Source organism: Aegilops tauschii, chromosome 5, assembly GCF_002575655.3.
Source record: "Aegilops tauschii subsp. strangulata cultivar AL8/78 chromosome 5, Aet v6.0, whole genome shotgun sequence".
Lineage (NCBI taxonomy): Eukaryota > Viridiplantae > Streptophyta > Magnoliopsida > Poales > Poaceae > Aegilops > Aegilops tauschii.
Genome location: NC_053039.3, coordinates 59163101 through 59188850, shown reverse-complemented (window position 1 = coordinate 59188850; position 25750 = coordinate 59163101). Strand labels below are relative to the sequence as shown.

The 25750-nt window shown below is 43.7% G+C and overlaps 1 pseudogene; it reads left to right on the top strand.

Annotated features, from left to right (window-relative positions):
• LOC109736291 (valine--tRNA ligase, mitochondrial 1-like) overlaps nt 1-22099 on the top strand; it is a 116901-nt pseudogene extending 94802 nt beyond the window's left edge.
• Nucleotides 22100-25750: the final 3651 nt, after the last annotated feature.

The following is a 25750-nucleotide window of genomic DNA, read 5'->3' as shown; positions in this document are numbered from 1 at the left end:
CATGATGAATGCAGCTCAGGCGGAGGAATCTACTGATGTGATAATGGGTAATCTCTCAGTTAATGATATTCCTGCAAAAGTCTTATTTGATACTGGTGCATCACATTCTTTCATTTCAAGACCTTTTGTGGCTATGCATGATCTGGTTACTGAAGTATTGCCGAGTCCTTTGTCTATTGTTTCCCCGGCTCGACAAATGACTTCTCGAGCATTCGTTCGGGATTCTGTTATCAAGATGGGAGACTATAAATTTCTGGCCAAACCAATTGTTCTTGGTGACTCGGATATTGATCTTATTCTCGGGATGGACTGGCTTTCTAAGCACAAGGCTCAACTTGATTGTGCTGCCAGGAAAATTCAATTGACACACTCTTCTGAGGATGTGATTATTTATGCCGCTCGTGATGAAACCATTCGGTTATTTTCTCTCAATGAGAAGGGCGAATTGAATGCCATCTCTCAGATTCCAGTCGTTTGTGAGTATCAAGATGTCTTTCCAGAGGAGCTTCCGGGTATGCCTCCTCACTGGCCAGTTCAGTTTGTTATCGATCTTGATCCGGGCACTGAACCCGTTTGCAAGCGTCCATACAAGCTTGGACCCAAGGAGCTGAAGGAATTGAAGAAACAGCTCAATGAACAAGAGCGTCTGGGTTTGATCAGACCGAGTTCTTCTCCATGGGGTTGTGGTGTTCTTTTTGTCCAGAAGAAGGATGGCACAGAACGACTTTGTGTCGACTACCGTCCATTGAACAAGAAGACAATCAAGAACAAGTATCCACTTCCCAACATCAATGAGTTATTCGAGCAACTCAAAGGTGCTAAAGTATTCTCCAAGCTTGTCCTTCGTATGGGTTATCATCAGATTCGCATTCGTGAAGAAGATATTCCCAAGACAGCATTCAGAACAAGCTTTGGTTCTTATGAATATACTGTCATGTCTTTCGGCCTTGTCAATGCTCCTCCAACATTCTCTCGGATGATGAATTTCATTTTCAACCCCTATACCAATGAATTCGTCCTGGTGTATCTCGATGATATCTTGGTCTTCTCCAAGAATAAGAAGGATCATGCCAAACATTTGCGATTGGTGCTCGACAAGCTCAGAGAGTATCAATTTTATGCGAAGTTTTCAAAATGTGAGTTTTGGCTTGATGAAGTTCTTTACCTTGGTCACATCATCTCTGCCAAGGGCATCGCTGTTAATCCCGAGAAGGTGTCTGCAATTGTGAATTGGGAACCTCCTCAGAATGTCAAGCAGCTTCGCAGTTTTCTTGGTCTTGCAAGCTATTGCCGAAGATTCGTTGAGAATTTCTCTAAGATTGCAAAGCCTCTTTCCAACCTCCTCCAGAAGCATGTGAAGTATGTCTGGTCTCCTGAGTGTGATGTTGCTTTCAACACTCTCAAAGAGAAACTCGTCACAGCTCCTGTCTTAACTCCTCCTGACGAATCCAAGTCATTCGAAGTTTTCTGTGATGCTTCTCTCCAAGGTCTCAGTGCTGTGTCAATGCAAGAGAAGAAAGTTGTGGCCTATACCTCTCGTCAGTTGAAGCCCAATGAAAAGAACTACCCCACTCACGATCTTGAGTTGGCGGCAGTTTTCCATGCATTAATCACATGGAGACATCTCTTGTTGGGAAGAAAAGTGGACATATTCACCGATCACAAGAGTCTCAAGTACATCTTCACTCAACCCAACCTCAACCTCAGGCAGACTCTATGGGTCGAAATGATTCAAGAGTACAATCCAAGTATTGAATATACTCCAGGCAAAGCCAATGTCATTGCAGATGCTTTAAGCAGGAAGGCTTATTGCAATAGCCTAATTCTCAAGCCATTCCAACCGGATCTTTTTGAAGCTTTTTGCAAGCTGCATCTCCAAGTTGTTCCTCAAGGCTTTCTTGCCAACCTCATAGTCTCTCCTACTTTGGAAGATCAAATTCGTGAGGCACAACTTCTTGATGCCATGGTGAAGAAGGTGAAACGTGGTATCGACAAGGGTCTTTCCAAATACAAGTGCTATCGCATTGATGACAGAGACACTTTATTCTTCGAGGACCGGATTGTGGTTCCTAAAGGTGATCTAAGGAAAGTCATTATGAATGAGGCGCACAATTCTCTTCTTTCCATTCATCCTGGAAGTACGAAGATGTACCATGACCTCAAGCAGTCGTATTGGTGGACTCGAATGAAGCGAGAAATCGCTCAATTCGTGAATGAATGTGATGTCTGTCGAAGGGTGAAAGCAGAACACCAACGACCAGCTGGTCTCCTCCAACCTCTTGCTATCCCATAATGGAAGTTTGATCATATTGAAATGGACTTCGTGACTGGTTTTCCAAAGTCCAAACGTGGAAATGATGCTATCTTCGTGACAAGCTTACTAAAGTGGCTCATTTTCTTCCTATCAAAGAATCTATCACAACAGCTCAGTTGGCAGAGCTATACACCTCCAGGATTGTCTCCTTGCACGGCATTCCACAATTGATTTCTTCAGATCATGGAAGCATCTTCACTTCTAAGTTCTGGGACTCCTTCCAGAAGGCCATGGGCACAAATATTCGCTTCAGCACAGCTTTCCATCCTCAAACTAGTGGCCAAGTCAAGCGAGTCAATCAAATTCTTGAAGATATGCTCAGGGCTTGTGTCATTTCCTTTGGCGTGAAATGGGAAGATTGTCTTCCATATGCCGAGTTCTCCTACAACAACAGCTTCCAAGCGAGTTCGGGCAAGGCCCCATTCAAAATTCTCTATGGCAGAAAGTGCTGTACTCCTCTCAATTGGTCAGAGACTGGTGAACGCCAACTTCTTGGCAATGACTTAATCACAGAGGCTGAAGAAATGTGTAAAGTCATCTGTGAAAATCTCAAAGCCGCGCAATCGCGCCAGAAGAGTTACTATGATAGTAAGCACCGGGATGTGGCTTTCGAGATCGGAGACCATGTCTACCTCCGCGTCTCTCCAATGAAAGGCACTCGTCACTTCGGTATCAAAGGGAAGCTTGCCCCTAGATACGTGGGTTCTTTCAACATCATTGCCAAAAGAGGCGACCTCGCCTATCAACTTGAGCTTCCTTCCAACTTCGCGAACGTGCACGATGTGTTCCACGTGTCACAGCTTCGCAAGTGCTTCAAGACGCCTGAGCACACCATCAACTTCGAAGAGATTGACCTCCAAGAAGATCTGTCTTATCATGAGCACCCCGTTGCTATTCTTGAAGAAACTGAGCGCAAGACTCGCAACAAGTCAATCAAATTCCTAAAAGTGAAGTGGTCGCACCATTCCGACATGGGAAGCCACCTGGGAACACGAGGACCACCTCCGTTCCGAATATCCGGAGTTCTTTCAGTCCTAGATCTCGGGACGAGATCCTCTCGTAGTGGTGGAGTGTTGTAACACCCCGGATGTAACTTTCCATATTTGTAACTCCAACTCTTGCCATTTTCGGGTATGTGTTATGATATTCCCTTTGTGGTCGGGTTTTTTTTTCGTTTTGTATTTTGTTCATGTCATGCATCTCATATCATGTCATCATGTGCATTACATTTGCATACGTGTTCGTCTCATGCATCCGAGCATTTTCCCCGTTGTCCGTTTTGCAATCCGGCACTCCCACCTCCTCCGGCGCACCCCTCTTGTTTTCTTTTCGTGAGCGGGTGTTGAAAGTTCTCGGAATAGACCGAGTCTTGTCAAGTGGCCTTGTTATACCACCGGGAGACCACCGGTAATGTTTCGTTCCATTTGGAGGTCGTTTGATGCTCCAACGGTTAACCGGCATCCGCAAAGTCCTTTTGTGTGTTGCAGCAAAACCCTCCTTAAAACAGCCCACAAACCCAGCAAACTCACCTCCATGCTCTCGGTAATTTGATCACGATCGTGTGGGCAAAAACCGTGCTCCATTTGGAGTCTCCTAGCTCCCTCTAGCTATAAATATGTGAGACTCCCCGAAAATTCCGGATCCCCGAAACCCTAGCCTCTCCCTCCGCGCGCCGGACGTGTCCGCCCGGCGCCGAACGAATCGCGCCGCCGCCTGCAGCCAACCGCAGGCTGCCACGTGTCACCGCCGCCCTCACCGCGCCGCCGGCCCGGAGAGCCCGTGCGGGGCCCTCTCGGCCCGCTCCTCCCGCGCCGCCGAGCCCGCACCTCGCCCGCGCCCGGCGACTCCCGCGTCGCCGCCGTCTGCCTCCTCCACGCCCAACGCCGGTCGCCGCCCGGCCTCCGCCGCCATCGTCGTCGGCGCCGCCGCGCCCCGCCACCCGAGGCCGCCGCCGCGCCTCCTCTGCCCGCGGTCGCCGACCCCGCCGCCGTCGTCCTCTGCTGCCGCCTCCTTCCTCTCCTCCGCCGCGCGAGCCTCTGCTCCGGCGATCTCCGGCCGCCGCGCCCTTCCAGCTCGGGCCAGATCTCGATTCAAGCACGAGGTTGACTTTCCTCTCCTTCCCCCGAAATTTCTCAGTCCTGAGTTTTACATTACATGCTCATGTTCATCGCATCATAACTCTGTGCATATAGCTCCGTTTCGTGCGTGTAATATATCAAAATGGTCGTCTCAAGATGATTTTCGTTTTGTTCCATTTCACCATGTTCATTTGAGTCCATCTTGATGCCCAAATCTCTGGTGCAAGAGTGCTAGTTGCTGTTATCTGCTGTTACTTATCAGAACTTGAGGATTTGTTATTTTTGGTGCATTTAATCTGTGCATCTTATGGGCTTGAGCGCTACATGTGTTTTGATGTATGCCATTCCATCTTTACAGAGGGGTATGCCATGTATTTTTTGTGATCTCTGTGGTGACTACCACAAGCATGCAAACTAGGCTTCGTGATGTTTCTGATTTCAGGGACTAGTTTTTCCAAGTCTGAGACTGCTGTTATTTTGTTGCTATGCATCCATGTGGCTACAGAGAGATCCATACTTATTTTGGAGATGTTTAGTAAGGATTTTTTGTAAATATTGTTGTAGTTGATCCATTCATGCCCTTTTTTGCAATTATGGAGTTCCATAGCATGACTTAATCTTCCTCTACTTTTGCTATAAAATATTCCAGGCAGATTCTTAACATGATATTCAATTTTGCCATGCTTGTTGTCGTTGATCCATACATGTTATGTATTTACTCTTGCCATGGATAGCTTCATAAACATGCCATCTTACTGTAGGTATGCTTGTTTTGTCATGCATTGCTTTGTGATGAGTGCATCAAGCTCACAAATTTGCCCTCATAATGTCTGTTTCTGCTATGCTCTGTTTTCTGCCAAGTCTGAAACCTGTTAACGAAACTTGCTATGTTTACATGGTTGCCATCATATCTTCTGGTCCTTCTTGGCTTATGGTTAGTAAGGACTTTTGTCATATGCATTTAGTAGAATACTTCCGTGCCTTGTTTTTCTATGTTAAGTTCCTGTAGCATGTTTATTTCGTGCTCTGAACATTGCTACCTGATGCTGTTTCAGTCATGTCGAGTAATTTCACCAAGTCTGTGAACCTGATATCTTTTGCAGTTTTTCCACACTTGTTTGAACCTGATGTGCTGTGATCTAGCCATAGCTCAGTGTTCATCTTTTGTCAAGCATCTCCTGTAGATTACTTCCATGTGCTTTGTTGCTATGTTGGGGTGCTGTAGCATTGTTACTTGTTGCATTCTATGTGCTATCATGCTGTTAATCGCAGATTCGTCTCATTCTTGTTTTGCTTGCCATTTGCAAACCGTGCATCCGTTTCCGGTGATCTTTATATCAATTTCAACTGAAATCATCTCATCTTTCCAGTGGCATGCTTGGTTTGCCAAGTTACTGCCTTGTTCATCATTTTTCTTCCGGAGCACGCGTATGCATCGAATATCATATCTTGCATATCATTCATGTATTGCATCATGTTGCTTGTGCATTTCCCATGATTTATTGTGGTTGCGTTTGCTTGTGTTATTGTTTTGGGTAGAGCCGGGAGACGAGTTCGTGAATGAGGAACCTGTTGAGTACCCTTACGAGGATCAAGCTTTCGACAACTCTGAGAACCTTGCATGCAAGATGACCATACCCTCGAAATCACTTCTATCTTTGCTTTGCTAGTTGTCCGTTCTTTGCCATGCTGCGCTATCTACCACTTGCTATATCATGCCTCCCATATTGCCATGTCAAGCCTCTAACCATCTTTTCCTAGCAAACCGTTGTTTGGCTAAGCTACTGCTTTTGCTCAGCCCTTCTTATAGCGTTGCTAGTTGCAGGTGAAGTTGAAGTTTGTTCCATGTTGGAACATGGATATTTTGGGATATCACAATACCTCTTATTTAATTAATGCATCCTTATATATTTGGTAAAGGGTCGAAGGCTCGGCCTTATGCCTGGTGTTTTGTTCCACTCTTGCGGCCCTAGTTTCTGTTATACCGGGATTATGTTCCTTGAGTTTGCGTTCCTTACGCGGTTGGGTGATTTATGGGACCCCCTTGACAGTTCGCCTTGAATAAAACTCTTCCAGCAAGGCCCAACCTTGGTTTTACCATTTGCCACCTAAGCCTTTTTCCCCCGGGTTTTCGCGAGCCCGAGGGTCATCTTTATTTAAACCCCCGGGCCAGTGTTCCTCTGAGTGCTGGTCCAAACTAGAGCCCTTTGCAGCGCCACCTTGGGGAAACTCGAGGATTGGTTTTAGTTGTATGGACTGCTCATCCGGTGTGCCCTGAGAACGAGATATGTGCAGCTCGTATCGGGATTTGTCGGCACATTCGGGCGGCTTTGCTGGTCTTGTTTTACCATTGTCGAAATGTCTTGTAAACCGGGATTCCGAGACTGATCGGGTCTTTCCGGGAGAAGGTTTATCCTTCGTTGACCGTGAGAGCTTATGATGGGCTAAGTTGGGACACCCCTGCAGGGTATTATCTTTCGAAAGCCGTGCCCGTGGTTCTGAGGCAGATGGGAATTTGTTAATGTCCGGTTGTAGAGAACTTGTCACTTGACCCTTCTTGCGACAAAACCACAATGCGGTTATGCCTCTAAGTCATGCCTCGACACGTGGGAGATATAGCCGCATCGTGGGCGTTACACTGTTCATCTCCACCGTCGACCTCCTCCAGCCTCCACGGGCTACCGTCGACCTCCTCCAGCCTCCATGGGCTCCTGTTCATCCAGCCTCCACCGCGCGCTACTCCACCGGCTACTGTTCAACCACCCCTCCACGGGCACCCCTCCACCGTCTATTGTTCATCCAGCCCTCCACACCACGGGGTCCTGTTCAACCACCCCTCCATGGGCACCCCTCCACCGTCTACTGTTCATCCAACCCTCCACCACACCACGGGGTCCTGTTCATCCAGAGCCAACGCCACCACTCACTGTTCATCAAAACCCCCCGCAACGCTCACTGTTCATCCCAGAGGCAGCATCGATCGGCTTCAGTTAGCAGCAGTAGCGAACGAATCGCTCGATCGGGTTCAGTTAACAGCCATCGATCGATCGCTCGGGTTCAGTAACGCGTAGCATGCAGTGCAATCGCTCGGGTTCAGTTAGAGCCAATGCCTCGCACACACGCGCGTATGTGTACGGGAGAAACGCGCATCGCTCGGCCCCCGACCTCCCACCGTAACCGGGAACTCCCCAAAATTTTCCTCGCCCTCGCTTCTACCACGGTTTTTTCCATCATGGACGGCCCAAAGAATGTCATGCAGCTGCGTCTCCGGCCCGCCCAGGACGAAAAGCGCATTTTCTGTCATGATTTTTTGTGATAGAAGTAGGAGCCCACCACATCTATGATGATACCGGGTTTTGTCACAATTATCGTCATAGAAGTGTCATATGTATGACAGAAAAAAAATTCGTTCGGCCCAAAATGTCACGGATGTGTCTTTTTTTTGTAGTGGAGGCCCCTGGCTTGTAATATAAAGCTTGTATTATTTTAATTTTTGTCTAGAGTTGTGTTGTGATATCTTCCCGTGAGTCCTTGATCTTGATCGTACACATTTGCGTGTATGATTAGTGTACGATTGAATCGAGGGCGTCACACTTGCTTCCCTTGCCACTAAAACAACAAAGAGCTTTAGAAAAGGTTCAATACATGCTAAATAAGAGCGATGATATGTTGGATGAAGAAATGGATCAGTCAAAAGCTTTGGCTGAAAGTCTTCAGAGACTTCAGTCTAGGTTTGACAACCTTCAAGGACATCATAACACTCTCTTATCTGATCATGAGAAGCTTTCTTATGAATTTCTTCAAAGAAAGCAAGATCTTGAAAAGCTAAGAGTGAGTTATGAAGATCTTCAGAAGGAGCGCGATTCATTACTTGCTCAACAAATCAGCGCTGCTCAGGAAGAATTTATTCCTTCATGTTTGAAGTGCATTGAACGTGAATCTGCTAATTCTTCACCTGAATTTTCAAATGCTTCTAATGCTACAAATTCTTCACCTGTCTCTGCTATCACTAATTCCTCATCTGAGGACATTGCTAGTATCACTGACGATGCAGGGCTGAAGAAATTGTACATGACAGGCATGTACAAAAGCCTCAAAGGGCATCAGACTCTTTGTGATGTGCTTAAAAAGCAGATCCTCAACAGGAACCCTAGGAAAGAGGGTATTGCCTTTGAGAGGAAAATCAATGCTGATGGAACATATTAGAAGCCTGAGCAGTACCCCAAAACCTCATGGGTTGCTGCAAAGGGACCTCTAGTAGATCCATCTAATCTATCTGGCTTTACATGTGATTCTCCTCATTCTACTGATGAGTCATTTGACTCCAACTATAAACTGTTCAAAAATCAGAATGGTGAAGTATTTGCTAGATATGTTGGCACTAACTGCAGGAACGGTTCCCCTATGAAGAAAATCTGGGTTCCCAAAAGGTGCCTTGAAAATCTTCAGGTGAATGTCATCATGACACCACCTGTGAAGAATAGCAACCTCAGATCAAATTCTTCATATCGACCAAATTCTTCATATGGATCCAAGTCCTCATACGGACCAAATTCCTCACGTGGATCAAATTCTTCAAGAGGATCAAAGTCCTCATATGAACATCATCGTGCTAACTCCTCTGTTTCGCAGGGAAGATTTAAGGACTATGAATATGAGCATTATTCTTCTAATCATTATGTTCATAACTCCTCGAAGAATTTCTCTGCTTATTCATATGCTTACCCTAACTCTTCTTATAAGAAACAAAGTGGACTGGCTTCTATGCCACCTTTCTCGTATGGAGCTCGCAGAGTGATGAATTATTTGCCACCCCTTCGGATGTGGGTGGTGAAAAAAAATTCTTCTGCAGGGTCAGGTCTCCAGACATACTTAAACATCTGAAGAATTTGCTGGAGACCTGAAAATGCCTGAAAGGACGCAGTCTAATCATGAAGAAATGAATGCTCATTTCTAACGTCCTAATACTGCTTTATTTGTTTTACTGCCTGATGAAATTGATCTGATGAAATTGATGTCATATTCTTCAATGATGAAGTATATGAGTTCGTAAGCTGCACTAATTCATCTGCAGGATGATCAACCCAAAGCCAATGAGTGGGTCCTCGATAGTTGATGTACAAATCACATGACTGGTGACAAGAATCTATTGATGGATGTTCCCTTATCTCCGTCGCATCTGAAGCATATCATCTTCGCTGACAAAGGCAAAAGTGAGGTATTGGGTCTAGGTAAGGTTGCGATCTCAAAGGATCGACACATGAACAAAGTCATGCTTGTCGAGTCCTTAGGATACAACCTCATGTCTGTCTCAATGCTTTGTGATCTTGATATGGTTATTCTCTTTGGCAAGTATCGTTGTGTTGTGATCATGGAAGCTGACAATTCCAAAGTCTTCGAAGGCTTTAGGAGAGGAGACTTGTATATTGTTGATTTCTCTACAGGACCTCAACCAGTTGTATGTCTACTTGCAAAAGCTTCAGAAGGCTGGCTATGGCATCGACGACTTGGTCATGCTGGCATGAGGAATCTGCACACGCTCGCGAAGAAGAAGCATGTCATGGGCATTGAGAATTTCAAATTCCTCAAGGATCACTTGTGTGGAGCCTGCGAAGCTGGAAAGATGACCAAGGCCAAACATCCAGCAAAGACAATCATGACTACCACTCGACCATTTGAATTGCTTCACATGGATCTCTTTGGTCCTAATCATTATTCTGCAGTTACAAATGATATCTCTATATGGCTTTGTTATTGTTGATGATTACTATCATTACACATAGGTGCATATTGTCACTTACAAACATGAGGTGCAGGAAGTCTTCAAACGATTTTCCTCAAGGGCTTCAACCAACTTTGGTGTGAAGATCAAGCACATCAGAAGTGACAATGGAACTGAGTTCAATAATTCTGGTCTTGATGACTATTTTGATGAACTTGGTATTACTCATGAGTTATCTGCTCCTTATACTCCTCAGCAGAATGACGTTGTGGAGCGCAAGAATAGGACTCTTGTTGAGATGGCTCGCACTATGCTTGATGAATACAAGACGCCTCGTCGCTTCTGGATTGAGGCAATTGATACTGCATGCCACATCATTAACAGGGTATATTTTCACAAATTCTTCAAGAAGACTGCTTATGAACTCCTCACTGACAAGAAACCCAATGTGAGTTATTTCAAAGTCTTAAGTGCTAAATGTTGGATTAGAGATCCCCTTCACAACTCAAAATTTGCACCGAAAGCACATGAAGGTTTTATGCTTGGTTACCGAAAGGACTCGCACACCTACAGAGTCTTCAACAACGTTCTCCACAAAGTTGTTGAAACTGTAGATGTGCGGTTCGATGAAACTAATGGCTCGCAAAGAGAGCACCCACCTTCTGTGTTAGATGAACAGTCTCCTGAGGAAACTATCAAGTTCAAGGCTACTGAGGATGTCATTCCTACCAAAGAATCTGTTGAAGAAATCATTCCAGAACGTGAAGAACGTCATGCTGATGCACCTGAAGAAAATGGTGCTGAAGAAAATGCTGATCAAATTCCTCAACGACAACCCGCTCATCCTCGCATTGCAAACGAAGTGCAGATTGAGAAAATCATCAGCGACATCAACATTCCAGGTCCTCTCACACGCTCAAAAGCTTCACATTTGTCTAACTTTTGTGGGCACTTTGCTTTCGTCTCTATCACAGAGCCCACTAAGGTAGATGAAGCATTTCTGGAGCCTGAGTGGATTCAAGCTATGCAAGAAGAATTACATCAGTTCAAGCTCAACAACGTCTGGGAACTGGTCAGACGTCCAGGTCCTCGCAAGCACAATATCATTGGCACAAAGTGGATCTACCACAACAAGCAAGATGAAAATGGCCTTGTGGTGAGGAATAAGGCACGGCTTGTAGCTCAAGGCTACACACAGGTTGAAGGAATTGATTTCGATGAAACTTTTGCAGCTGTTGCTAGACTTGAGGCTATTCGCATATTACTTGCTTATGCTAACCATCATGATATCACTTTATCTCAAATGGATGTGAAAAGTGCATTCCTCAATGGTAAGCTTGATGAAGAAGTATATGTTGCTCAACCCCCAGGTTTTGAAGTACAAAGCATCCTCACAAAGTCTTCAGACTCAATAAGGCCCTCTATGGCCTCAAGCAGGCCCCTCGGGCATGGTATGATACTTCGAAGGAATTCCTCATGAAGAAAGGCTTCAAACCCGGTTCACTTGCCCTACTCTTTTCACTAAATCTTATGATGGCGAATTGTTTGTGTGCCAAATATATGTTGATGATATTATCTTTGGCTGTACTGACCAACGTTACACTGACGAATTTGGTTATATGATGAGGGAGGAATATGAGATGTCTATGATGGGAGAATTGAAATTCTTCTTAGGTCTTCAAATTCGTCAACAGCGCAATGGCATAGTCATATCTCAGGAGAAATACCTCAAGGACACATTGAGGAAATTCGGCATGCAAGATTGCAAAGGGGTTAAAATTCCTATGCCCACAAATGGCCATCTATGCACTGATCAAAATGGTATTGACTTCGATCAAAAGGTATACTGCTCCATGATTGGTTCTTTATTGTACTTATGTGCATCTAGGCCAGATATTATGCTTAGTGTTTGCATGTGTGCCCGACTTCAAGCTACACCGAAGGAATCACACCATAAGGCTGTGAAGCATATTCTTCGATATCTAGCTCACACACCAACACTTGGATTATGGTACCCCAAGGGCTCGGCTTTTGATCTCATTGGATATTCAGACTCTGACTATGCTGGTGATCGTGTGGACCGCAAGTCAACATCTGGCACATGCCATTTCGTCAGACGATCTTTGGTCTGTTGGTCCTCGAAGAAACAGAACTCCGTGTCACTGTCTAGTCCTGAAGCTGAGTACATTGCTGCTGGTTCTTGCTGTGCTCAACTGTTATGGATGAAGCAAACTCTCAAGGACTACGGCGTCAACATGAAGAACGTGCCTCTCTACTGTGACAATGAGAGTGCAATCAAGATTGCTCATAACCCAGTTCAGCACTCGAAGACAAAGCACATTCAGATTCGTCATCATTTTCTTCGTGATCATGTGTGGAAGGGCGACATTTCTATAGAGCATGTAAGGACTGAAGAACAGCTAGCCGATATCTTCACTAAGCCCTTGGATGAAAAGAGATTTAGCAAGTTGAGGTGTGAGCTAAATATCCTAGAATCTTCGAATGTTCTTTGAAAAGGACACTCATCCTAACACTTATGCAAAATTGATGACTTAGATGTGCACCACATGAAGAAACGTTTCTCTTCAATCAATGAAGACTAACACTCTAAGCGTGAAGAAATTAACGAAGAATTTGATTCTCAGAACCCTACGACAATTGTACGCGGTGTCTGAAATCATCATTCTTATACGGTGGGTCACGCCACCACCAAAAGTTGAAATCTTCAATTTGAGTTTTTCCTCAGTTTTGAAATTCCTCAATTGTTCATTTTCTTCAACTTTGCAATGTCTTCACTATTTCCATCATTTTTCTTCATTGGCTATATATATATTTGAGTTTTTGTCCTCTACAACATTCACTTATTGCTAATTCTTCATGTTGCCTTTTCTACTAAGTGAATGTGATCGGACCCTTCCCCCTCTATGCTAAACTCAACCCAGTTTATTCACAAATTCTTCATGTGCGTTCTATTTGAAACTCGTTCAAAATCTTCACTGTGTCCTTGTCAGCTGAAGAATTTGCGAACGTAACGTTAAAACTTATCCTATCTATATTTTCGGCTTTTGCCGCTCAAACCGTTCCACATTCCACGACAATACTTATCTATTCACCCACGATCTCACACGATCGCCACCTCTTAGTACATGGGTGACACATGTCAAGCGAATGAGAAGGGTCAGGGGCACGTTCATCCAATTTCTTCGGGCGAACAATTTTTCACTTCGGCTATAAATACCCCTCCCCTTCCTCACTTAGTTTTTACTCCGCTCGATCTCTCTCTAGCTCAAGCTTCTCAAACCCTAGCGCAGCCGCTACTTCCATCATCGCCGGTGAGGAAGAGCTTCACTGCCTCGACCTCGTCGCCGTCGTACTCGCGCCGGCTGTGGATTTCTTCACTCCGCCGCTGCCGTAGCTGTCTTCCTCAGCCAAGTTAGGGCGTGGAAGATCTGAACTGATGAGCTTCACATCTACACATCCCAGTTTGTCGTGTTCTTCATCAAGGGTAATTAAAAGTTACTTTTACTTCCCTCTTTGATTCAAATGTTTTCTACAAAATCTTCAAAGGTGTTTATTCTTCAAATCTTCACACACTGAACACCTCTCATAACATCTGTTCTTGATATGTTTCCCTAAGCAACATTTTTCTTCAAGATTCCTCAATTGTGTGTATTTTCAATCTGCACAACTCTAGAACCTAAGACAAAGAACGCTTAGTGAAATTCTTCAAGACTCATCTGGTCATTTCCTCAAACTTCTTCGTTGTGAAAAACCTTCTGAGAACGCATATGACCTCTCCAAATTCCTCGCAACTATACTCTGTTCACAGGTACTCATGTCCGCTGCTGAGAATCACTAGGTTCTCATCAACTTAACTCATTTACAGCGTTCCTCGAAGAAAAGTTGCACACCTCTTCAGAAAATTCTGTTGTTCATATTCGTCAGCTGAAGAAAATGGCTGACGGTAAAAAGCCACAGAAGGGAGGAAAGAGGCCTGAGATCAATACTGCTTTTGAGATCCCTGATGACATATACAAGGATTATTGCACTCCTGATGAGGCCAAGTTTGGAAAGGAGGACAAAAATCAGCGCAAGGTGCGCATACAAAGGATAGAGAGGAGATGGGCACGGGAATGGAGGGAGTGCAGATATGTTACTCCCAAGTATATGAAGAAATTCGCTCTAAATCCTCCATGCCCAAGACCTCCATTGGAAACTGGCCAAGAAGCTGATCCCACCAGCCTCAAGCATGGTGAGGATTATCCTAATGCATGGGCCAAGCGTCACGCCAAGCTAGCCAAAATAGCTAAGGAAGTAGTGAGGAAATTTAATGAAGACTCTGCTACTGCTGCTACCACTGATATGGCCTCTGCAAGAAAGCCAAAGAAGGCCATGGCAAAGAAGCCTGCTCATAAGCCAAGTGCTTCACCCCAAATGCCCTCATGGCCAAGTTCCTCAGCAATGCCCTCACGGCCAGATTCTTCAAAGCTCTCACGGCCAACTCCTCAAGCTGCTCCAGCTCCTCCAAAGTCCTCAACTCCTCTGCCAAAGTCCTCAGCTCCTCCGACAAAATCCTCAGCACCTGTGCATCTCGCCACGTGCCAAAGGACAACAGATATCTCCATTGCCTCAAGAGCTTCTGCTAGTTCTTTAGCTCCACCAAATTCTTCAACCGGCCCCTCTCTGCTGAAGAAAAAGGCCACGGCTGGACGAGGCTATCGACCAAGTCCTCACAAGAAGGAGGTCGCCTTTCAAGTGCCATTTTATGAAGACAAAGCTGATGATGAAGAACTTGCGAAAATCATCAGAGACAGGCAGCTCAAGGCCGCTAGAGCCAAAGGCACAAATGTGCCTCTACTTTTGGATCCAAAATTGATCCTTGATTACATTGACCTCTGGCACAAGAACCCCAACACTCCTATGCCTGATTTCAAGCTGACTCCTGGCCAAAGTCATATGCTGACTGCCTTTATTCAGGAAGAAAAATGGAAATTTGAAAAGGCCAGGCAGTTGAAGAAAGCGCAGTATAGGAAGGAGCGCTTCCTAAAGAAAAACGTTGTCTCTATGACAATTGAAGAACTTATCACTATTCAATCTAAGATTAAGAAACTCAGTGATGAATTTGACGTATACCGCGCTGACTGGCTTGGAGCCAAAGTCAGGTTTGTGAATTTAACTGAGAAGTTCACTTCAAACGTTGCAGCTCCATCGCAACAAGAAATTCCTCAGGCTGAGGCATCTGCTCAGCCGACTGAAGAACATCCCAACACCGCTGATGACAATTAGGCTGCTGAAGAAACTGCTAGTGTCAGGGCTGATGACTACATTCCAGCCGCTAAAGAAATTGCCAGGGCAACCACTAGTGTTGTGCCTGAAGAAACTGTCAGGCTAGCTGAAGCTTCTGTCACTGAGCCTGAAGTAAATGAACCAAATTCCTCTGCTCCTCCTGCACCTACCCCAACTCCAATTCTTCCTTCTGCATCAGATGTTAAGAAGACCAAGGCTGCAGAGCGTGCCGCTATGAAGAAAAGGAAAGCATCAACTTCATCAGATTCTTCAGCTCCGAAGAAGATGAAGCCATTGACTAGCTCTTTTGACAACCCAATTGATGTTGTTCCTGTCTCATCCATGCCATCAAAGGACCTTGTTCCTTTTGATGAACAATATGTGATCCCAAGTGGATCAGATGAAGATATTCCTTCTGCTGCTTCTTCAGAGCAGTTGGATGAAGAAATTGAAGTGGATGCAATCCCTTCAACCCCAATAGTCTCATCGCCCATGCTTCAGTTCACCGCTGAAGAGGCCGACATTGAGGAAAAGAGTGAAGAAGAAGATGTGGACACTGGATGTACAACACCAGTGCTAAATGATGACTTTTGGGAAAGTCAGCATCCCAACTCTCCTCTGTTCACACCTCTGCAACAAATTCCCCAGTCCCCAGTGACTACAGTTCAAATGGGATCTGAAGAACCTCATGCCACATCATCTGTTCATGAAGAGATTCCAGCCACTAGTGCTGAATAAAATGTTAATGAAGAATCAAAGACCCAGGCTGCCACTGAAGAAGAACCTGAAATTCCTCAGCCTGTGGATCCTGAGATTGCGATTCCTGAGGTGGTGATGCAATTGACCGATACTCCTCAGCCCAAGCCAAAGGATCCCTTCTCGAAGAAGCAAAAATTCAAGGCTGATGACTTCTTTGGCGAGCATGTTTTCTTCACTAACTACAACCCATATGACTCTGCTCGTCTTAGAAGGAAGCGCTTCTGGACTGCCAGCCAAGCAAATTTTTATTCTTCACTGCTCTTCAACAAGGACAAAGTCTTTGACCACGAGCATAGTCCTCATGTGGACATGGAATCACTGCCTTGCTTTACCCCGGTCCTCAGTGTGCTTCATGATGCAGGACTGCTGAACTTTTGCACTGACATTGTTGATTGGAATGAAGAGCTTATTCTTCAGTTCTATGCAACGCTACACGTCACAGGTGATGCTGACGACATCAACACTTGGGTGTTGGACCGGATGACCAAAAATACTCATTACAAAGCACCGGCCTCTGAATTACTTCATGCCCTGCCAATCAGTCCTCCCCTTGAAGGTGCTTGTTGTCTGTACCAAGAGCCTGAACTCACTGCTCATTACATGCAAGTACTAATGAAGCTTCTGAAGCCCGTTCAAGCCCCAAGGACCAAATTCCTTGTGAAGGAATTGCTCTATGTGCCAAGAACGGTCTATCGCATTCTGACGAAGACTTTGAGTCCAATCATAGGGCACGACTCATCTGATGAGGAAATCGTTGGCATCATGAAGAACCTGCTATTCAACATCATACATGGCATTCCTGTCAATTATCATGATTTCTTCATGAGGACTCTGGCAAATGTTGCACTCTCTCTGTTTGAGTTGAAGCCTTACGCACCTTGGATTATGAGATTCCTCAGAATAAGGTCTTCACTCAACTACAAAGCTGATTTTCAGAATCACCTCAGCTAATTGCCCCCAATTGTAGTCCTCAAGCGAACAGATTCCTCAGCTGATGACAAGGGCAAGGCTCCAGCTATGATTGATGAAGGCATTCGTCCATTGGATGATCAGTTTCGCAAAGCTGCATCTTATTCCACCAATGATGACTCTGCCACTCATGACTCTGCTGCCAATGCATCCAAGCCAAATCCTCAAGCCACAGCTCCCAGGGTAATGACTGACCGTGAGCTTCTTCTTAGTCTTCACCAGAAGGTGGATCGAAACCACAAATGGGTTAAGCGTCAGGTTGGTTCTATTCTTCACAACATGACTTCTACACATAATGCACTGAAGAAAAACCATTACTACCTCCATGAATTCTTCAGTCGCACCTGGGCTATTCTGTCACATCTATATGGTGAAGAAGATCTGAAGCAAATGGGTCTCAAGGAGGACTTTGACTGGTCTTCACTTCCACCGAAGAAATTCAAGAAGGTCAAGGTTCCTTCCTTGGTGGCCAGCTCATATTCTTTATCACGCGAGTCCGACGAGTATGAAGACTTGGACGACACTGCGGTAGGCCCTACAACAACAAACGACCCCAACAACGCTGGCGCTCCTTCATCAACATGATATTCTTCAGGGGCATTAGTCCTCATTTTTCGATCCTTTTGGTCATTCGATGGCAAAGGGGGAGAAATTTGAGTTAGTCTTCAAGAAGGTCTATCTATATGGGCGTTTTTTGCTAAGTTACAACTCTCATTCTTCTGAGACTTTATTCGATTGAGTTGTAAACTTAAACTCTATGGTGGTCTGATACTTTTGCTGAGTTTTTCTGCATGCTTATTCCTCGTTAATGTTAATGCACGCATGTTGAATTACATCAGTCATCATATTTCATCATGCATTTCAAATTCTTCATATTATATGTCAAATGCGTGTATGATTTACAAGATATAGGGGGAGATCTCCATGATTCTACTCTTCAAGTGTGCGTTGCTTCAAAAGCAAATACCTCACTATGCACATCTTCAGGGGGAGTTCTTCTATATCTTGCAATCAAATTCCTCAATATCAGTACTTACACTTCATATGTTTATCCCCATTGAAAACTCAACCTATATTGTCATCAATCACCAAAAAGGGGGAGATCGTAAGTGCATCTAGTGCTCCTTAGTGATTTTGGTGTATTGAAGACTTATAGGTTAAGGGACTAATGTGTTTATGAGCGTACACAGGTCTATAAGTCTGTGAGGAGTTTGATATTTACAGAAAAAGTCGACCCCTAAAAATGAATATCTTCGACTAAAGATTTTGGATTTCTGAAGACTTTCTGAAGACTTTGAAAGTGAAGAAATTGGTGTGACCTTGAAGACTTGGTATTCATTCGAGGAACATGAAGCATGAAGACTTTTGTTTTCGTTGTTTCATTTTCTCCTTCTTGAGTTATAGGAAACACCGTACTGTTAAAGGGGGTCGAGGAAATACTAAGGAAAACTTTCCATGTGATGCTCAACTCAAATCCTACACCTACCAATCCCTTCGAGTGAAGCTATTGCAAATCTCATACAGTTCAATCAATTTCTTTAGTGACAGAGACGAAGTTCTTCTGGTCTCTGAGGAATTAGTTCTGACTAAGGAGTTAGGAATTCGCCAGTGCGGATTGCCCACACAGTGAGGAACATGATAGCCCTGAGGTATTTGATACTCAAAATTTCCGACCGTTGCTATGCTATGCGCCAGCTGTCCCAAATATCTACCAGCCTAACGGTCATATCATGGAAGGGCATTTGAGAGCATCCCATCCTCCGAGGACTTTGAGCGAAAATCATCAAGTGAGGAAAACCCAAACCCAAACACCTACAAACCCAAAGTGATTGAGCATCACTGAAGAGATTGATCTTGCATAGATCCGACGCGTGTTACCTTTGAAGACTGTGCTTGTTCCAAACGGTTAGGCGTCATGGTCTAGAGAATCCAAGAGGAAATTGTGGATCGCCGAGTGACCGAGTTTGTGAAGGTTTGCAAGTCACCTGAAGACTTACCATGAGTGTTTGGGCGAGGTCTATGTGACCTTAGCTCAAGGAGAATACGGTGAGGACTGTGTGTCCTCAGGTTTAAATACCTAGCCGCTCCAACCGGACGTACAACTGACACAGCAGTTGGAACTGTTCTACCAAATCATTGTCTTCACCAAGCTTACTGGTTCTATTTCCTCAACTCTTTCATTTACTCATTACAGTGTTGTGTGCCTGTTCATATCTGTTCAAAGACTTTGACTGAAGACTTTCTCAATTTCCTCAGTTCAGTTTCTTCAGTTTGTTTGTCTTCATCCCGTGTTATCCTGTGTTTACGCTTTCTGTACTCTGTGCTTGTCTTCATTTCATCATGATGACCATGCTTGTGTTCTGTTATGTTTACATCTGAGTACTTATTCCGCTGCAAGTAGTTCTTCGCTTAGGAATTTCCTCACCCGCAAATTCCTAAGTGAAGAATTCATAAAAATCGTCTATTCACCCCCTCTAGTCGATATAACGCACTTTCACACAGTGAAACTGTGCTTACGTAAAAGTATAACTAAGAGTCCAAAACTGTCATTCTACCTTTAATCTTGGCAGTATGTGTAGATATAGTTTTACAAACTAGAAGCTCCACATGGGGCTACTTTGTATGTGTAATTTCTTCTCAAAATAACACAATGTTAGTTCCCCAGATATTTGTTGATGAATTGACGAACTTGATCATTTTGAGATATTCTCTGCCCCGCCATTTGTCTCTACAAGCCGCTCTAATTTCGTCCCGAATGAACTCTGTTGCTCTACTGAGTTGATCCTGTAATGTACTGTAATACTAAATGCATAAACTTGCAGACTTACCTTTCATTTCTGGCTGCAAGATATTTTTCGGTCTGCATTTGAAAATTACTTATTGAACCAACCATATTGATCTACAGCCCATTTGAACTATACGAGTCAAGTGAGGCAATCTAGTTGAATGTATTCTTCAGTTGTATATTGAGTAATGACCACGCCTTCTTTTGCAGGTTTATTTGCATCCTATGATCCGTGATACACATGGTCAGAAAATGTCCAAATTGCTTGGGAATGTCATTGATCCCCTTGACGTGATAAATGGTATAACACTTGAAGAACTCCTCAAACATTTGGAAGAAGGAAATCTGGATCCAAATGAACTAGAAATTGCAAGAGAAGGGAAGAAGAAGATTTTCCTGATGGAATTCCTGAATGTGGCACTGATGTCCTCCGCTTTGCACTGATTTCTTACACTTCTGAGGTTGTAGTCACACCCATTTGATTTTATGTTATATTGTGCTTCCAGTTCACATCTTTTAACATAATTTTTGTTTTGTTTTACAGCCTGATAAGATAAATTTGGATATCATGAGAGTGGTGGGGTACAGACAATGGTGCAATAAATTGTGGAATGCCATTCGTTTTGCAATGGGCAAGCTTGGTGGACAGTACACTCCGCCGGCAACTGTTGTTGTGTCTCAAATGCCACCAATTTGTAAATGGATACTCTTAGTACTTAACAAGGCTATTGGGAAGACTGCCAGCTCATTAGAAGCATATAAATTCACAGATGCAACATCTGCTATATACTCATGGTGGCAGTACCAACTATGTGATGTATTCATAGAGGCCATAAAACCGTACTTTTTCAATGACTCTCAAGAGTTCGAATCAGCCGGAGCTGCCTGTAGAGATGCATTATAGATTTGCCTGGACACCGACTTGCACCTGCTTCACCCATTTGTGCCCTATGTAACAAAAGAGTTATGGCAGCGGCTTCCTCAGCCCAAAGATTCTTGCAAGAAAGGTTCCATCATGTTATCAGAATACCCATCTGTTGTTAAGGTAAACACTCATGATGATTGTAAGTAAATCCAGAGAACTTCACCTTAGATACCTATATTTACCAGTGGGAAGACACTATTCTTTATCACAAGAATGGGCATATGATAACCTTGAAAACGAAATCGATATGGTCCTGGACAACTGCGAACAAACTAAGATCCCTAAGGCCACCAACGATTACAAATGAAAGGTTGATCAACTTTCTGGACTTCCCTGTTTCTGTATTATGTAGGCTAACTGCTTGATTGCCTCTTGTTAAGTACATCTGGCTTGCCGAAATATAATATCCTATTGCCTCTTCTTTCATGTACAGGCGACCTACTTTTGCACTTTGTCGAAGCCAAGAGATTGCTGCCATTGTTCAATGCTATCAATCTTTAGCCGTCACTCTTTCTTCTATCTCGTCCCTTAAGGTTTTCACTTTACACTTTCATGTGGTTATTCTTTTTATATTAGGGAAGTGCCTATTTTTTCTGCCATGCCATCTGAAATTAGTTTGTACTTTGTTCTTTGTACTTTATGCTGAAACCATAAGTGGAGCTATCCTGTAGTGGACTTTAACCACTGATGTGATATTGAAAATTCTGCAGCTCCTGGCAGAGAGTGATCAAACTCCACCTGATTGCGCAACTACTGTCGTGAACAAAGATCCGAGTGTGTACCTCCAGCTTCAAGGAGCTCTAAATGCGGAAGCTGACTGTGAAAAGCTAAAGAAAAAGAGAGATGGAATTCAAAAGTAAGTCTATATTGTCTCTTCCAACTGGTTTGAACAGTGAAGATATATGCCTAGGTTTCTTTTTGTACTTGATTGTATCAGTAAGTAGCATGGTTTGCTGTGGATGTGTGCAGGCTACAGCATGCCTTGTCACAGAAGATGGATGCTTCGGGCTACAGAGAGAAGGCTCCTCAGGGAGTGCAAGAGGAGGACATGAGAAAACTGTCCGCCTTGTTGGAGCAACTGGAGGTCATCGGTGAAGCTGAAAAGAAGCTAGACGTGAAAACTGTCCATGCTTGATGAGCATCTCTGTTGTGATTTGTGATGTGGCTTTTGTATATACGTTGATGTCACAATTGTCGTTGGTAACGCTCAGATTTGTAGAAAGTCGAGTGGATGGTTAGGCTTGATTGCAGTTCCACCACATTTTGCAGTGTGAAGAATATTACTTAAAACTCATAGATTTGCATGTGTATATGCAACGGATCAATTATGATCATTTTTCTTTTTAAATATGCATTGCCTCTTATAACCACTCGCAGACATGCACTGTTTCCCTTTGCGAATATCTTGTGTGCTTTGTTATTTGTACCGTTCACGAACTTGGATGAATTTAAATTATTTGTGTATGGTATGTATGTTTGTACTCCAACTTATGTGTGGAATAGCAAAGTTAAAGAGGAAGCAAAATTAAGAAATCATTGTGAACATGGGTGCATGTCACAGATGGTGTTTTTTTTTGTGCTCATAGATTATGAAGATCGTGTGCTTATCTATCAGTGTAGTGAGTTTTTGCACAAAAAGTCCCACTACAAAAAAAAGACTTCCGTGATGATATGTGTTTTTCACAGTAGGTCACGTTTTCTGTCATGCATGTACATCCATGACGATTTTATGACAGAATTAAGATAGTCATACCTGTGTTGTCGTAGAAGTGTTCCACGACATTACCAAAATTATCATCACAGAAGTGTTCACTTCCATGACGATAAATGCCGCGTCATGGAAGTACTTTCATCAAGGGTGACCGACATGTGGCATCCACCATAACGGGTCGCCATTAAGCTACCGGGTCTGGTTTTGGATCCGATAACCCGCAAACAGCCACGACCAATGCCGATTTTCCACGTGTAAAATTCTCATTGGCCGACAAAACCACGTGTCAGCTCCGCGTTGGAACAGGTGTCACTCATCCAATGGGCGAGATGCGCCTATGATATGTTGACACGTGGACTGGCCCAAAAGTGGCCCATAAAGATTAAATGGGCTGGCTCAACTAAAGGCCCACAAGATTTTGTAGACCATAATGGGCCGACCCAGCTAAAGGCCCATAAGATTTTGTGGACACTAGTGGGCCGGCCCATTAACAGGCTGCCATGTTTTGGGCCAAATGCCGACCCATATTTGATCCAATCCATTAACAGCCTGCCACGTTCCGGGTCTAATAAAGGCCCATATGAGATCCGGCCCGTGAAAAGCCTACCACGTTCTGGGCCAAATTACGGCCTAGATCAGATCCGGCCCTTTAAGAGGCTTTGGGCAAAATTATTGCCCATATCAGATTCGGCCCGTCAACTGGGCACTATGCTTTTGGGCCCAATTGCTAAAGGCCCATTAAGTAATTCGGCCTGATATTAGTTTCGGCCTATTAAAGGCCCGTTTAACATTTCGGCCCTATATTTATTTCGGCCTGTTAAAAGCCCGTCATATAGTTGGGCCTAACTACGGCCCGGTTTGCATCCGGCCTGCTCACAGCCGTTAATCTGATTGGGCCAAATAAGGACCGAGAAAATTTTGGTCTGTTAACGGCCCATGATGTGATTGGCACAATCATGGGTCGGGGTCTATTTTGGCCTGCTACCGGCCCGTGAGCTATTTGGCACGTTCAGGCCCAACCTACTTTTCAGCCTCCTAAAAGCCCATTGAGTTTTCTTGCGAAAATAGGGCCGACGGTTTACTCGGCCTATTAAAGGCCTGAATCTACTAGTGGGCCAGTTTACATTTAGGCGTGTTAACGGACCAAGATGACTGGGCCTATGATGCGGATCATACATAGTGATTTGCATGACGGCCCGATTATGTACAGTAATTTTACGTTTTGGCCGGTTTACTGCGAAGACATGATATATATACAGTAAAATAACTGCAACATCGTGAATAAGAAAAAACCTAGACTATACAATAAAGAAATTACGGCATATTACATCCACTGGGCATCAAAGTTCGCCACTATGATAATAAAGCACAAGCAGACAGCAGATTACATACAATGTGCATCAAAGATCGCCACCAGTGCAAATAAACATGCCGACAAAATAATATACAAAATCGACAGCATTTCAATAGAGTTCAAGAAATGTTAGCCCTGCTCGGGAGCTGCAGCGCAAGCAGCTGAGCAAGCTGATGAGACTGCGCTTGTTTGACACTTATATCCTCCTCACTCTGAAAGATAAACAAGCAGACAGATGACATGTTTTGCACATATAAGTATCAGTGCTGACAATTCATCACATTTCTTACTGACGAATAAAGTGACACATTTTAAAATAGCATTAACACAATATGGTATTGTTCAGGTTAAGTCATGGCAGGAAATGACATTGTGAAGGAGTTGGCAGCTTCACGACACCACTGGATTACAGATCAAGAACTCATAAGTATCAATGGTTAGTGTGCTGTTAATTTATCCCATTTCACATTGGCAAATAAAGAGACGTTTTAAATAATAGTAGAATGATATGACAACATTCATAGTTAAGACATTGCAGAATATGACATTGTGCTATAGTGGGTAGGTTCACCACACTACTGGATTACGGATCAAGAACAGAAGCATACATGCAGTGCAAAAGAAGATCACTTGCTCTGTATAATTTAATTTACATGATATGAAGAAGGAACTTGGTTGTACAACTGAAAACTTAAACTGAGAAGGACAAACTTTTGTTTATGAACTACATAATAAACTTTAAACATACAATTTGATGCGAACATAAAAAATAAACAATTGTTGCAGTCATGCCTAACCAAATATACACAACAAAGTTTCAAGGCTTGAGAAGGACAAACTTGTCCATGCTGATGGGGTGGGGATTCAAGAAGTTTACCACAGAATCATCTTCATAAGCATTGCCTTTATTCTATATTTTGTTAAGAATAAATATAGATGTGATAATATAAGAAAAAATGGAGAATATTTAAGATAAGATGAAGAGTGACGCTACATAACCAAGTAGCTATAAATGTAAGTACGTCGATACAGGCAAAAGGTACAGCCGAGGGCAATGTAGAGCTAAACTTCTTCAGTACCATCGTTGTTATCCAACCTTATGGTAAGAGCAAATATAGATCCGATGTGTAGAAAATGAAGGGCAAAGGAAAATAAGCTGCAGAGTGATGGTACGTGAACAACTAGCTGTCAATATAAGTACACTGATAAAGGACAGTAGGTACTTACAAGAACAATGCAGAGCTAAAAAATTTCATTGGCATTGGATATATTCTACGCTAATGTAACCATGCATACAGATCAGATAATTTGGAGCGAACTATTGATAAGCAAGCTATCATGCATACTGCTGTCACATAATGAACCAGGTATGAATGGAAGTACAGTGATACAGGACAACAGGTACTAACAAGAGCAAAGCAGCAGGCAACATATTTGCGATATCCTGTCGTCCTTTTCAAACCAGAATTCTTCTTCGAGCAGATTTCCGCCAAAAAAGATCCGCAAGGCACATGCGGAAAAGTAGAAGTTCAAATTGTCATGTGATATCATAGACAGTACCTCATCCTGGGAATGAGACCAATGCATAACAAGGTTTCTCCATTCAATGTCTTCTAAATTTAGCACAGGAGACTTCACTAGAAATTCGTTTATAGACTTGCCATTAAAGTGTTTTCCTCAGGTAACACCGATACTGCTGCAATGCTTCCTTGAAAAGCGCAAGCAAGCTTTGCTCGTCATGACTATCCATATTGACCCTTGCCTACTTACAACAATATGTAATGTAAATCATTGATGTGTTCAATCAGCAAAAAACAAGAAAATAATCACCATGAATAATAGCACTT